Genomic DNA, 11,400 nt, shown 5'->3' on the forward strand with positions numbered 1-11,400 from the left:
AAACAACAAAACAAAACAAAACTCCATCTCTAGACATCGCTATATTGGAGGCCAAGCCATGTGAGTGCTGAGAATTGAACCCAGGTCCTCTGGAAGAGCATCTAGTGCTCTTAACCTCTAAGTTTTTAATGCGAAGAAAAGTTAAATACAGGCAGGTGTCCAGCACTCTTTTCAGTCTGCTCCTATGGGTTGGACTTGTGGTTTTGTGACTTTGAACAACTGAGGGTATCTAGCCTTCAAATCCAGTGTCCACCCCCTCATACACAATGAGCATGGTGTCACACACAGGGAACCCCAATATTTAGGGGGCAGTGGAGGTGAGAATTATGAGTTTTGGGCCAGCCTAGGCTACGTAGAGATCCAGTTTCAACAAAGCCAAACAGAGGGGGAAATGGACCATTCTGAACACTTTCTTATTCTTGTTTTACCCACAACTTTAACACTCTACATTAACCAAAGATTGACCTTCTTGAGCCGAGCGGCCAATGTTAGCCTTGCTCTTTCTTGTCACTGCTGTGAAATGCCCAAAGCTTGGGGGGGAAAAAAGAGGCTTATGTCAGCTGTGGTGGCTCATGCCTGTAATTCCAGAACTTGGTGGAGAGTAGGGGTGAGGCGGGAGGATTGCTAAGAGTTAGACTTCAGAGTGAAACCTCGTCTCAAAACAAAAAAATAAGGGGGAAAGTGACTCTCGTGGAACAGTTGCTGAGCCTTAGAACCCGAGTTCAAATCTCCAGAAGCAGGAAAATTCCAAACAGTGTTGCATGAATCTGTAATCCCAGGGGCCTCCAGTAGGAGACCGGAGGCAGAGGCAGGAGAATCACCTAGAGCTCTTAGGCCAGCTAGTGAACAAGAGAGGCCTTGTCTCGAGCTCAGTTCTGCGACACATACACTAAAATTGGACAGATACAGAGATTAGTATGTCCCCTGAAAGAGGATGACACACAAATTTGTGAAGCATGCCGTGTTTTTCAGAACACTGGTGTATGTGTGTGTGTGTGGGGACTCAAATAAGGCAGAAGGATCCCTCCTTCATTCATGTGGCCACATTCGTGGGAACACACACTCTCTCTCTCTCTCTCTCTCTCTCTCTCTCTCTCTCTCTCTCTCTCTCTCTCTCACACACACACACACACACACACACACACACACACACATACGTGTGTGTAACAGGCCCCCAGACCTTAGCTTGGCTACCTGTTCTTGCTAACTAAAGTATGTCAACCCAGGATATGGTTTTTGTGTTTAAAAGCTCACCCCAAGAAAGGATCTGGGTTATACTGGGACCCACAAAACCCAGTATAGTCACTGACTGGCTAATAAAGACTTTTTATTGACTCAAACCCATGTCTGAGTAGTTTTTCTCTGGTGGGTACCCTACAACAATGCATATACAACATATTCACATTCTATACACATACACAAATAAAAAAAAATCCTTAAAACAGTAACAAGAGAGGGGGGGAGGAGGAAGGAAGGAAGGAAGGAAGGAAGGAAGGGAGGAAGGAAAGAAGAAAGAAAGGAAAAGTAGTTTAGGGCTCTGAGATTCAAGGATAAGCTGTCAATGCTATCTGGCCTCTGGTGAGGACCTTAGGGCCAATGACAGTATAACAGCAAAAGAACATGCCAAAGAGACAGATCATATCCTCAGACTGGAAGCCAGAGCATGGGGAGAGGCAAGACAGAAAGACAGACAGACAACCCTCTTTCTAGGAGTAACTCACATCCCATGAGAATTACCTTAATATGTGGTGATGTATTGTGTCCCCCAATACACTGTGTCTCCCAATAAAATTTACCTGAGGATCAGAGGAAAAAGCCAGCCAGTATATTAACATAGAAATCAGGCAATAGTAACATACACCTTTAATCCTATCACTTGGGAGGCAGGGATCTGTCTGGATCTCTGTGAGTCCAAGGCCACACTGGGAACAGAGCCAGGCATGGTGATACACTCCTTTAATCCCAGCACTAACCATAGAGGTCTGGCAGTCTGTATAGACAGACAGGAAGTGACAGAGCTGGGCAGGAAGAGGAAGTGATATAGTTGGACTGAGAGAGCAAATGAGAGAACAGAACAAAAAGGTATATAGGTGTGGGTAGACAGGAAGTAGCTCGCTTGGGAAGCTGCGCAGTTGGTGAGGTGAGGTTAGCTGTGGCTTTTCCTATTCCTCTGATCTCTCTCAGGCTTTAACCCCAATTTCTGGCTCTGAGTATTTTTTTTTTTATTAATAAGACCATTTAGCAATTCGTCTACATTGATGCTCCCCAGATATGGTGTCTTCTATCACATCACGACTCCCTCTAGTACCTCCTCCCGCCTCCCCTTTCTCCTCCCGACTCCCCTCTGCTCCTCTCCTCTCTTCCCCATTCCTGACCTCTCCTCTCGTTCCAGCATTGGGGATTCACCCCAGGTCCTCCCTCTGAAAGGTTCCGCTGCCTTTTACCATTGCCACACCAGGGACAGCATTGCTTTCAACATGGGAAACCTGGAGAGACACCTAAAATACATAAGCCATATCCAGCCATAGCACCAAGTTTCTGTTTTCTGAGATCATACTTACATGATGAGAGCTTCTATCTGCCTGCTTTCTGTTACTATAATGGGATACTTAAAGCTGTGTTATTTTCTTTTCCCTTTTTCCTTTCTTTCTTTTGAGACATGGTTTGCCGTATTAGTCAGTAATCTGGCCTGGAACTCATGATGTAGCCCAGGCTGGCTTCTAACTCAGGCAATCCTCCTACCTATTTCTGTTATGCACAGATCTCGGGGGGGGGGGGGGGGGGCGGCTAAAAGACCACCATGGAAACAGAATCCCGTATGTAAAAGCAAAGAGCCTTTATTTTCAAGCTCAGAGCTTTGGACTCTGATGCAGTAGTGAGAGCAGAGAGCCCCGAGCCCAGGCAGGGTGGGGCTTTTATCATAGCAGAGGTTGGGGTGAGGGGATTTCCAGGGTTCAGGACCCTAATTGGCTGACATTTGTCTAGGGGTATAGGGAATGATTGGAATGTCAGGTATTTCACCTTAGATGCAGGCCCCACTGGGTGGGGTCAGCCTATGGCTTTTCCTGGGTCCAGGTGTTGCCTGCCAGAAGCTGTGTCTGGACCTCTAAGTCTGTCATGGCAGCTGTGTGGTCAAGCTGTTTTGGGGCCCTTCCACACTTCCTGAGCACTAGGATTACAGTTTCGGGCAACCATACCTGGTACTTTCTTCACTTTTAATTTTGTCCTTGATGCTATTTTCAAGATAAGATCTCACTACGAATCTCCTGCTGTCCTCAAGCTGGCAATCCTGCTCCCTCTGACTCTCAGTACTGGGATTACAGGCATGCATCACCATGCCTAACTCCCCAAACTATTTTATTAATGAATTCAATCTCACATTGATCAATTTTTTTTTCCTCTCTCTCGAGACAGGGTTTCTCTGTGTAGCTTTGTGCCTTTCCTGGAACTCACTCTGTAGTCCAGGCTGGCTTCAAACTCACAGAGATCCACCTGCCTCTGCCTCCCGAGTGCTGGAATTAAAGACGTGCGCCACCACCACCGCCCGGCCGATCAATTCTTTTTCTGCCTGCTTTGGGTTAGTGGTTTCATAAACTCACCAATTTCTGTCATAGAGTTCTGGAAAATTCTTTTCCAGTCTGAAGTTATTAAAAATTCACATTTCTTGCTGGGCATTGGTGGCATAAGCCTTTAATCCCAGCACTGAGTGGGGAGAGGGACAGAGCCAGGCAGATCTCTGTGAGTTCGTGGCCAGCCTGGTCTACAGAGAGAGATCCAGGACAGGCACCAAAACAACCCAGAGAAACCCTGTCTCGAAAAACCAAAAACAACAACAACAACAACAACAAAAAAAGAATCAAGTGATTGAACCCAACAAAACCATCGATACAGAAAGATCTGATATTTCACAATGAAAAACATTCATTATTCTGTAGCCTCCAGGAGGCAGAAAAAGGCTCACCAAGAGTTCAAGGCCAACCTGGACTGTATAGCAACTTCCAGGTCAGCTGGGGCTACATTGTGAGATCAAGAAAGATTAACATTAGAATTATGTGGTGATATTTTGTTTGTACTCTAACAAATAAAATTTGCTTGAAGATCAGAGGACAGAGCCAGTCACTAGATTAAACATAGAGGCCAGGCAATGGTGGCACACACCTTTAATCCTAGCAATCCTAGACACAGAGATCTGTCTGGATCTCAGTGAGTTCAAGGCCACCCTAGATTACATGAGATTAATTCAGTCTAAAAGAGAAACAGAGCTAGGCAGTGATGGCTCACACTTTTTATCCCAGTTCTCGGGAGTCACTTGCCTTTAGTCCCAGCACTAGAAGGTTGAGATAGGAAATGATATGGCTGGACGGAGAAAGGAATATAAGGCAGGAGGAGACAGGAACTCAGTCCTTTCAGCTGAGAACTCAGAGGCATTCAGTCTGAGGATTCATGGAGACAGAATCCCCCCTTTTCTGCCAGAGGATTCGGTAGTGGTGATGTGTGGAGACAGAAAAAGAAAACTGTCAAGGAACTCAGACCATTGAGTACTTGTTTCTTGAACAACTTGAGGAATCTAGTTTATGTGGCCAACAGACACTTGAAGATGAAAAGTAGTGTGATACACATGACACACTCCTCTGCTCATGACAGAAGGGAGAGTCACAGTTCATACCACCAGAACTCCTCCCCAGAAGACAGACATGCAGAACAAGAAAGGTCCCCCCAGGATAGATTACTCTGACTACAGCCGGTCAAACTATGGGCATTCAAGAAGAGGGCATTCTTACCATGACAGTGTGGAACCACAAAGTAGGGACCGAGAAAAATGCAGAGAAAGAAAGAGATGCAGATCAGAAAATGTCCCAGAAATCCCCATCTCATGGAAGAAGGAGCCCAGAACAAGCAGTCACCCAGAGTTCTACTCAGGAAGAACCTACCATGAAGAAGCAGAAGGATGAGCTGGATCCACTGCTCACCTGAACTGGGGGAGCATGTATTCAGGATGATGCAGGAACAGATCACAGATAAAAACAGCCTAGCTTACCAGAGGACGAGCTGGGAGGCCCTGAAGAAATCAATCAATGGTCTCATTAACAAGGTCAACATCTCCAATGTAAGTGCGATTATCCAAGAGCTCTTTCAAGAAAACACAGCCAGAGGGAGAGACTGCTGCCCGGGTCTGTTCCGCAGGCACAGAGTGATTCTCCAATCCTCACTCGTGTTCATGCAGCTTTGGCGGCAATAATCAACTCAAAATCCCCACAAATTGGAGAATTAATCCTCAAGAGACTAATTCTTAGTTTCTGGAAAGGATATTGAAGGAATGATAAGCAACTTTGCCTGACTGCTTCAAAATTTGTGGCACATCTTATTAACCAAAATGTGGCACATGAGGTTCTGTGCCTGGAGATGCTCACTTTGCTGCTGGAGAAACCAGCAGGTGACAGCATCGAGGTAGCCATTGCTTTCCTCAAGGAGTGTGGCCTCAAATTAGCCCCATTGTTACCAAGAGGAATCTATGCTGTCTTTGAACGCCTGGGAGACAGCCTAAATGAGTCTGAGATGGACAAAGAGTTCAGTACACGACTGAAGTGACGTTTGCTGTATGGAAGGACAGATTCAAGGACAACCCTGTCATTCTGGATGCACTTGATTTAGTGGAAGAGGTTGATCAGTTCACCCATATGCTCCCCTTGGGGGATGACTGCAATCCAGAAGATGTTCTCAATGTTTTCAAGATGGATCCTAGTTTTATGGAGAACGAAGAGAAGTACAAAGCCATTAAAAAGGAAATTCCTGATGAAGAAGACAGTAATTCAAACACAGACCAAGAAGCTGGAGTAGTGAAGACGAGGAGGAGGAAGAGGAGGGAGAAGAAGAGGAGGGAGGACAAAAAGAAACCATTCATGACAAAACAGAAATCAATCTAGTCTCATTTCACCATACGATCTATCTTGCTCTTCAGTCAAGTTTAGATTTTGAAGAGTGCACACACAAGGTGCTGAAAATGGAGTTTGCTGAGAGCCAAACACAAGAGCTCTGCAACATGGTATTTGATTACTGTGCCCAACAAAGGACCTACGAAAAATGTTGGCTTGTTAGCTGGGCGGGTTTGCATGCTGAAAAAAAGAATACATGGAATCATTTGAAAGTATATTCAAAGAACAGTATGATACCATCCATTGCTTAGAAACAAACAAATTGAGGAACATTGCTGAGATGTTTGCTCACCTTTCTACACTGATTCACTTCCAGGGAGTGTTCTTGACTGTATAAAGTTTAGTGAGGAAATCACTACATCATCTAGTAGAATTTTTGCCAAAATATTTTTCCAGGAACTATGTGAATACATGGGTCTTCTTGAACTGAATGCACGGTTAGAGGACTGAACTCTACAGCCATTCTTTGAGGGGCTCTTGCCTCGAGACAACCCACAGAATACTGGTTGGCCATCAACTTTTCACTTCCATAGGTCTCGAGGTTTAACGGATGAGCTGTAAGGGCATCTGAAAAATACACCCAAGTCATTGTAGCCCAGAAACCAGAAGCTGAGCAAAAGACCCCCTACCCCACAACCTCTTCATCTTCAATGTCCTCCTTGGAGTCTGATTGCTCTGACTCAGATTCTGACAGCAGCAAGAGCAGCTCAGACTCTTCCAGTGGAGGGAGCGACTCCTCATCGTCCAGCAGTCAGAGCTCTGTGTCAGCTAAAGACACAGGAAAAGAGAGGACTGAGAGAGCAAGGTCTGAGAGACACAGAGCACAAAATTCATGAAATGCTGACTGGAGAGATCCCCTAGCCAAGTACGTGACGAGAGAAGCCTTTCTTCACAGGAAAATAGTTACAGTAGAGTTGGGAATGGCTGAGACCAAGACATACAGAATGCTGGAAGACAAGCATGGTGAATCAAAGAAGAAGCAGAGAGAGGGAGAGAACTCAGTCCTTTCGGCTGAGGACGCAGGGGCATTCAGTCTGAGGATTCGTGGAGACAGGATCTTTCCCTTTTTGGCTGAGGAGTTAAGGAGATGAGAAGTGGCAGTGGCTTGTTTCCTCTGATCTTTCAGCATTTACCCCAATATCTGGCTTTGGGTTTTTATTAGAAGACCATTTAGGATTTGTGCAACAGAATTATGACAGACTTATAATTTATGACTCACAAATTTTGAATCATATATTAATGCATTCAAAACTCCATTCATACAAAAAATTCATTCATATAAGTGCAAATCTAATATGTGTCTTGTGGACTACTAAGGGCCCTCTGCAAATCCCAAAATTCATTGTAGACAAGGAGGCTGATGAGACAGCTCAGTGAGTAAAGGTGTTTGCCGCCAAGCCTGACAACCTGAGTTCAATCCCTGGAACCCAGGTAAAGGCAGAAAGAGAGAACAGACTCCACAGAGTTGTCCTTTGACCCCTACACTTGTGCTATGGAATGCACATTTATGTGCACACGGGCACACACACAAACACATACACACGGAGGAATAAATAGCTGCAATTTAAAAATTAAGAACTGAAACAAGGGAAATTTTGACTTGGGGAAGTTTGTCAAGCAGATGAAAAGCCTAAAGCACTCAGTTGTTTTTTGTTTGTTTCCAAAACAGGCTTTCTCTGTGTAGTCCTGGTTGTTCTGACTCACTCAGTAGACCAGGCTGGCCTTGAACTCAGAGATCTGCCTGGTTCTGTCTCTGCCCAGCTAAAGCATTTGGTTAACTAGGGCCATTTTGAAAGACAACATCAGAAGGGCACTCCAGGCATGGTGACACACCTGTGTGATCCCAGCACCAGGAAGGTAGAAGTAGGAAGATATAAATTCAAGGTCATCCTCAACTAAATATCAAGTTCAAAGCCAGCCTGGGCTACATGAGATTCTATTTAAAAAACAAAAGTGGGACAGGTGTGGTGGCTCAGGCCTTTAATCCCAGCACTCAGGAAGCAGAGGCAGGCAGATCTCTGTGAGTTCAAGGCCAGCCTAGTCTACAGAGTGAGTTCCAGGACAGCCACAGTAGAATAATAGAAAGACCTTGTCTCAAAGGAAAAAAAATGCACACAAAATAATAAAATCTTAAATCTCCTTAGATTTCTAGGTTGATTGCTTAAAAGATAAAAACCTTTCACAATTTCCTATTCTGAACAGACCAAACATGGATGTGGTGGTCCATAATCCTAGCACTCAGGAGACAGGCTGGAGGATAAGGAGTTTGAGACCAATTGGGCTACATAGTGAGACCCTGTCTTGATCTATCAAAATAAATAAATGGATGAATAAAAAATCAAAGTCTTATGCTAAAGACTAGAACATAAGGTGAACAATGCCTTTGGATTATGTGTGTTTCTTTATCTGCCCTGTGTTTTCTCAGCCTTAGTCCCTCATAAAGCCCAGGCTGGACCATGAAGCCAAGACATTTGTGCAATATGGTAATGCTGGTCATAAGAGTAACTTAGCAGCTCCCGGGTCAGATCAACTGCCCATTGACCACAGATCTCAAGTCTGGGATGCTTGCACACAGAAGCGAACCGTCTTGGGAAACTAGCCAGTGGGTAGCGAGATGCTGCTGCCCAGTAGCCCGGCCCTGCCTTGCCTCTGCTCCTGCCGCCGAGTCGGTAGCCTGTTCACTTGCTTAGTCAGCTTCTTTCTGCTTTTGAGCTGATATCCCAGTAAATCCTGACCCAGCCAATTCATAACACGCGGTTAAAGCTATTCTTACTGTTTTTAAGCCGTAAGAGGCCACTGTCCTGCACTCACGATTTAGGATTAAAAAACAACTGGACAAGGACTGTGGATAAACCAGAAGAGTGCCTGCCAGGCATGCACAGGGGCGTGGCGGTGTATCCTTGCAATTCCAGCATTCAGGTTATGGATACATGAGGATCAGAAGTTCAAGGCTATCCTCTGCTACATAGTGAGTTTGAGGCCAGCCTAAGCTAAGTGAGAACCTATCTCAAAAGGTAATATAATTTCTTGTTTCTGAGTAAATCTTTGCATTCCAGAGATTCCTTTGAAAAGCCATGTCTCACTTTCCTCACACACAGGGCCATTTCCCTTCTTATTTTCAGTTTTTGTAATAGTCATTCTGGAGACTAACACTGTGTTATAATTATTAGAAATTCCCCTTGTGGGCAGTAGTGGCACACGCCTTTAATCCCAGCACTTTGGGAGGCAGAGCCAGGCGGATCTCTGTGAGTTTGAGGCCAGCCTGGTCTACTGAGAGAGTTCCAGGACAGACAGGGCTACACAAAGAAATCCTGTTTCGAAAGAGGAAAAAAAGAAATTTTTTTTCTTCTCCCTACATGGCTGGAGAGCTGGCTCAGCAGTTAAAGGAACACTGCTCCTGCAGAGGACCCAAGTTCCCAGCATCCACACTTGGGCGGCTCACAGCCAACTGTAACTCCAGCTCCAGGGGATCTGACCCCTCTGGGCTCCTCAGGCACCTGTGTATATAACCACACAGAGACACATAACTAAAAACAATAATGAAATATATCTTTAAAAAAGGAATTCTCTTCTTTCCATTCCTTCCCTTTCTTTGGAGGGGTCTGACGTTTCACTCTGGCCTGGAACTCACTATATAAACCAGGCTGGTCTCAAAGGCAGCAGTCCTCCTGCCTCCGTCTCCCGCTCCTGAATGCTGCAATTATAGACATGTACCACTGTGCTTGTCTATAACACAACTTTCAAATGGAAACAGAACGAGTTTTCTTACAGATCAAAATACATTGGTCTATTTTTCATATCATATAAAAACAAAGGGACGAGGAGATAGCTTAGCAGGTAAAGATGCTTTTGAATTCAGTGACCTGAGTTTGATCTCTGAGAGCCACGGGTGGAAAGAATCAAGACCTATTGTGTTCTGCCTGCATACCAGAAGAGGGCACCAGATCTCACTATAGATGGTTGTGAGCCACCATGTGGTTGCTGGGAATTGAACTCAGGACCTCTGGAAGAGCAGCCAGTGCTCTTAACCTCTGAGCCATCTCTCCAGCCCCCAATTTTTTTTGGGGGGGGGGGTTTCTGAGACAGGGTTTCTCTGTGTAGCTTTGCGCCTTTCCTGGATCTCTCTCTCTGTAGACTAGGCTGGCCTCAAACTCAAAAAGATCTGCCTGCCTCTGCCTCCCGAGTGCTGGGATTAAAGGCATGCGCTACCATGGCCCCGCACACGCCTTTAATCCCAGCACTCGGGTGGATCTCTGTGAGTTCAAGGCCAGCCTGGGCTACAGAGTGAGTTCTAGGAAAGGTGCAGAGCTACATAGAGAAACCCTGTCTTGAAAAAAATAAATAAATAAAATAGACCAGTTGGATGTCCTCTGGCCTCCATACATGCACTGTGGCCCAAAGGCATGCATGTGTGCACACACAAAACAGAGAAATTTAATAAAAACTATGTAGACCCTGAACTTAAGCTTAGTAATTGAACTTTAGAATTTTATTTTTATTATTTGTCTGTTTTTGAGACAAGACCTCAAGCTTAAGGACAGTCTCCTGTCCCAGCTTCCCTACAGATGTGCACCATGATGCCTTGTTAGGAATTTAACTTAGTTAGAAATGGTCAGCCGGGCTTTAATCCCAGCACTTGGGAGGCAGAGACAGATGAGGTTATGCCCAGATTTCGGGGACTCCCAAATGACCACCACAGAGACTGAATCCCATATATAAAAGCAAAAAGCCTTGATTTCAAGCTTGGAGACAGGACTCTCTGTCCGATGCAGCAATGAGAGCAGAGAGTCCTGAGCCCAGGCGGGGTAGGATTTTTATCATAGCAGAAGGCGGAGAGGGGAGATTTCTAGGGTTCAGGATCCTGATTGGCTGACATTTGTCTAGGGGGTATCTGTAAAAGGAAAATAGGTGTGTGCTAGACTCAGGGACCTCTAGCGATCTTATCTAATCTTACCTAATGATTGGAATGTTTGGGATGTCAAGTCCTTCCCCTGAGATGCTGGCCCATCCCTGGGTGGATCCCTGGGTAGTGTTACTTATGACTTTTCCCGGATCCGGATACTGCCTGTCAGTAAGCCTGTTACAGCAGCTGTGTCTGGGCCCCTAAGCCTGTCATGGCTGCTGTGTGGTCAAGCTGTTTTGGGCCCCCCAACAGTGGATCTCTGAGTTTGAGTCCAGCCTGGTCTACTGAGGGAGTTCCAGGACATCCAGAGCTACATCATGAGATCCTGTCTTCAAACAAACAACAAACCAAAACCCAGAAATAGCCTACCTATCTAATGAATATGACTTAATTTAATATAATATGACCTTAAGATTTCAAGTTACTGAAAAAGTTTTTTTTGTTTGTGTGTGTATGTTTTTTGTTTGTTTATTTGTTTTGAGACAAAGTTTTACTATTTATCCTAGTTGGCCTATAATTTGTGATCCTCCTGCCTCAGTATCCTGAATACTGGGATTATTGGCA

The 11,400-nt window shown here is 45.1% G+C and overlaps 1 non-coding gene and 1 pseudogene across 1 annotated transcript; both read left to right on the plus strand.

The window, feature by feature from the left end:
- Nucleotides 1-860: 860 nt before the first annotated feature.
- Nucleotides 861-969, plus strand: LOC128118073 (U6 spliceosomal RNA). The gene has a single exon (XR_008220997.1). It is a non-coding gene; the product is annotated as a U6 spliceosomal RNA (small nuclear RNA).
- Nucleotides 970-4,597: 3,628 nt separating this feature from the next.
- On the plus strand, nt 4,598-6,383 carry LOC128117415 (pre-mRNA-splicing factor CWC22 homolog; annotated as a pseudogene).
- Nucleotides 6,384-11,400: the final 5,017 nt, after the last annotated feature.

The sequence above is a fragment of the Peromyscus californicus genome, unplaced genomic scaffold, assembly GCF_007827085.1.
Source record: "Peromyscus californicus insignis strain IS unplaced genomic scaffold, ASM782708v3 Scaffold_21__1_contigs__length_65335640, whole genome shotgun sequence".
Taxonomy (NCBI): Eukaryota; Metazoa; Chordata; class Mammalia; order Rodentia; family Cricetidae; genus Peromyscus; species Peromyscus californicus.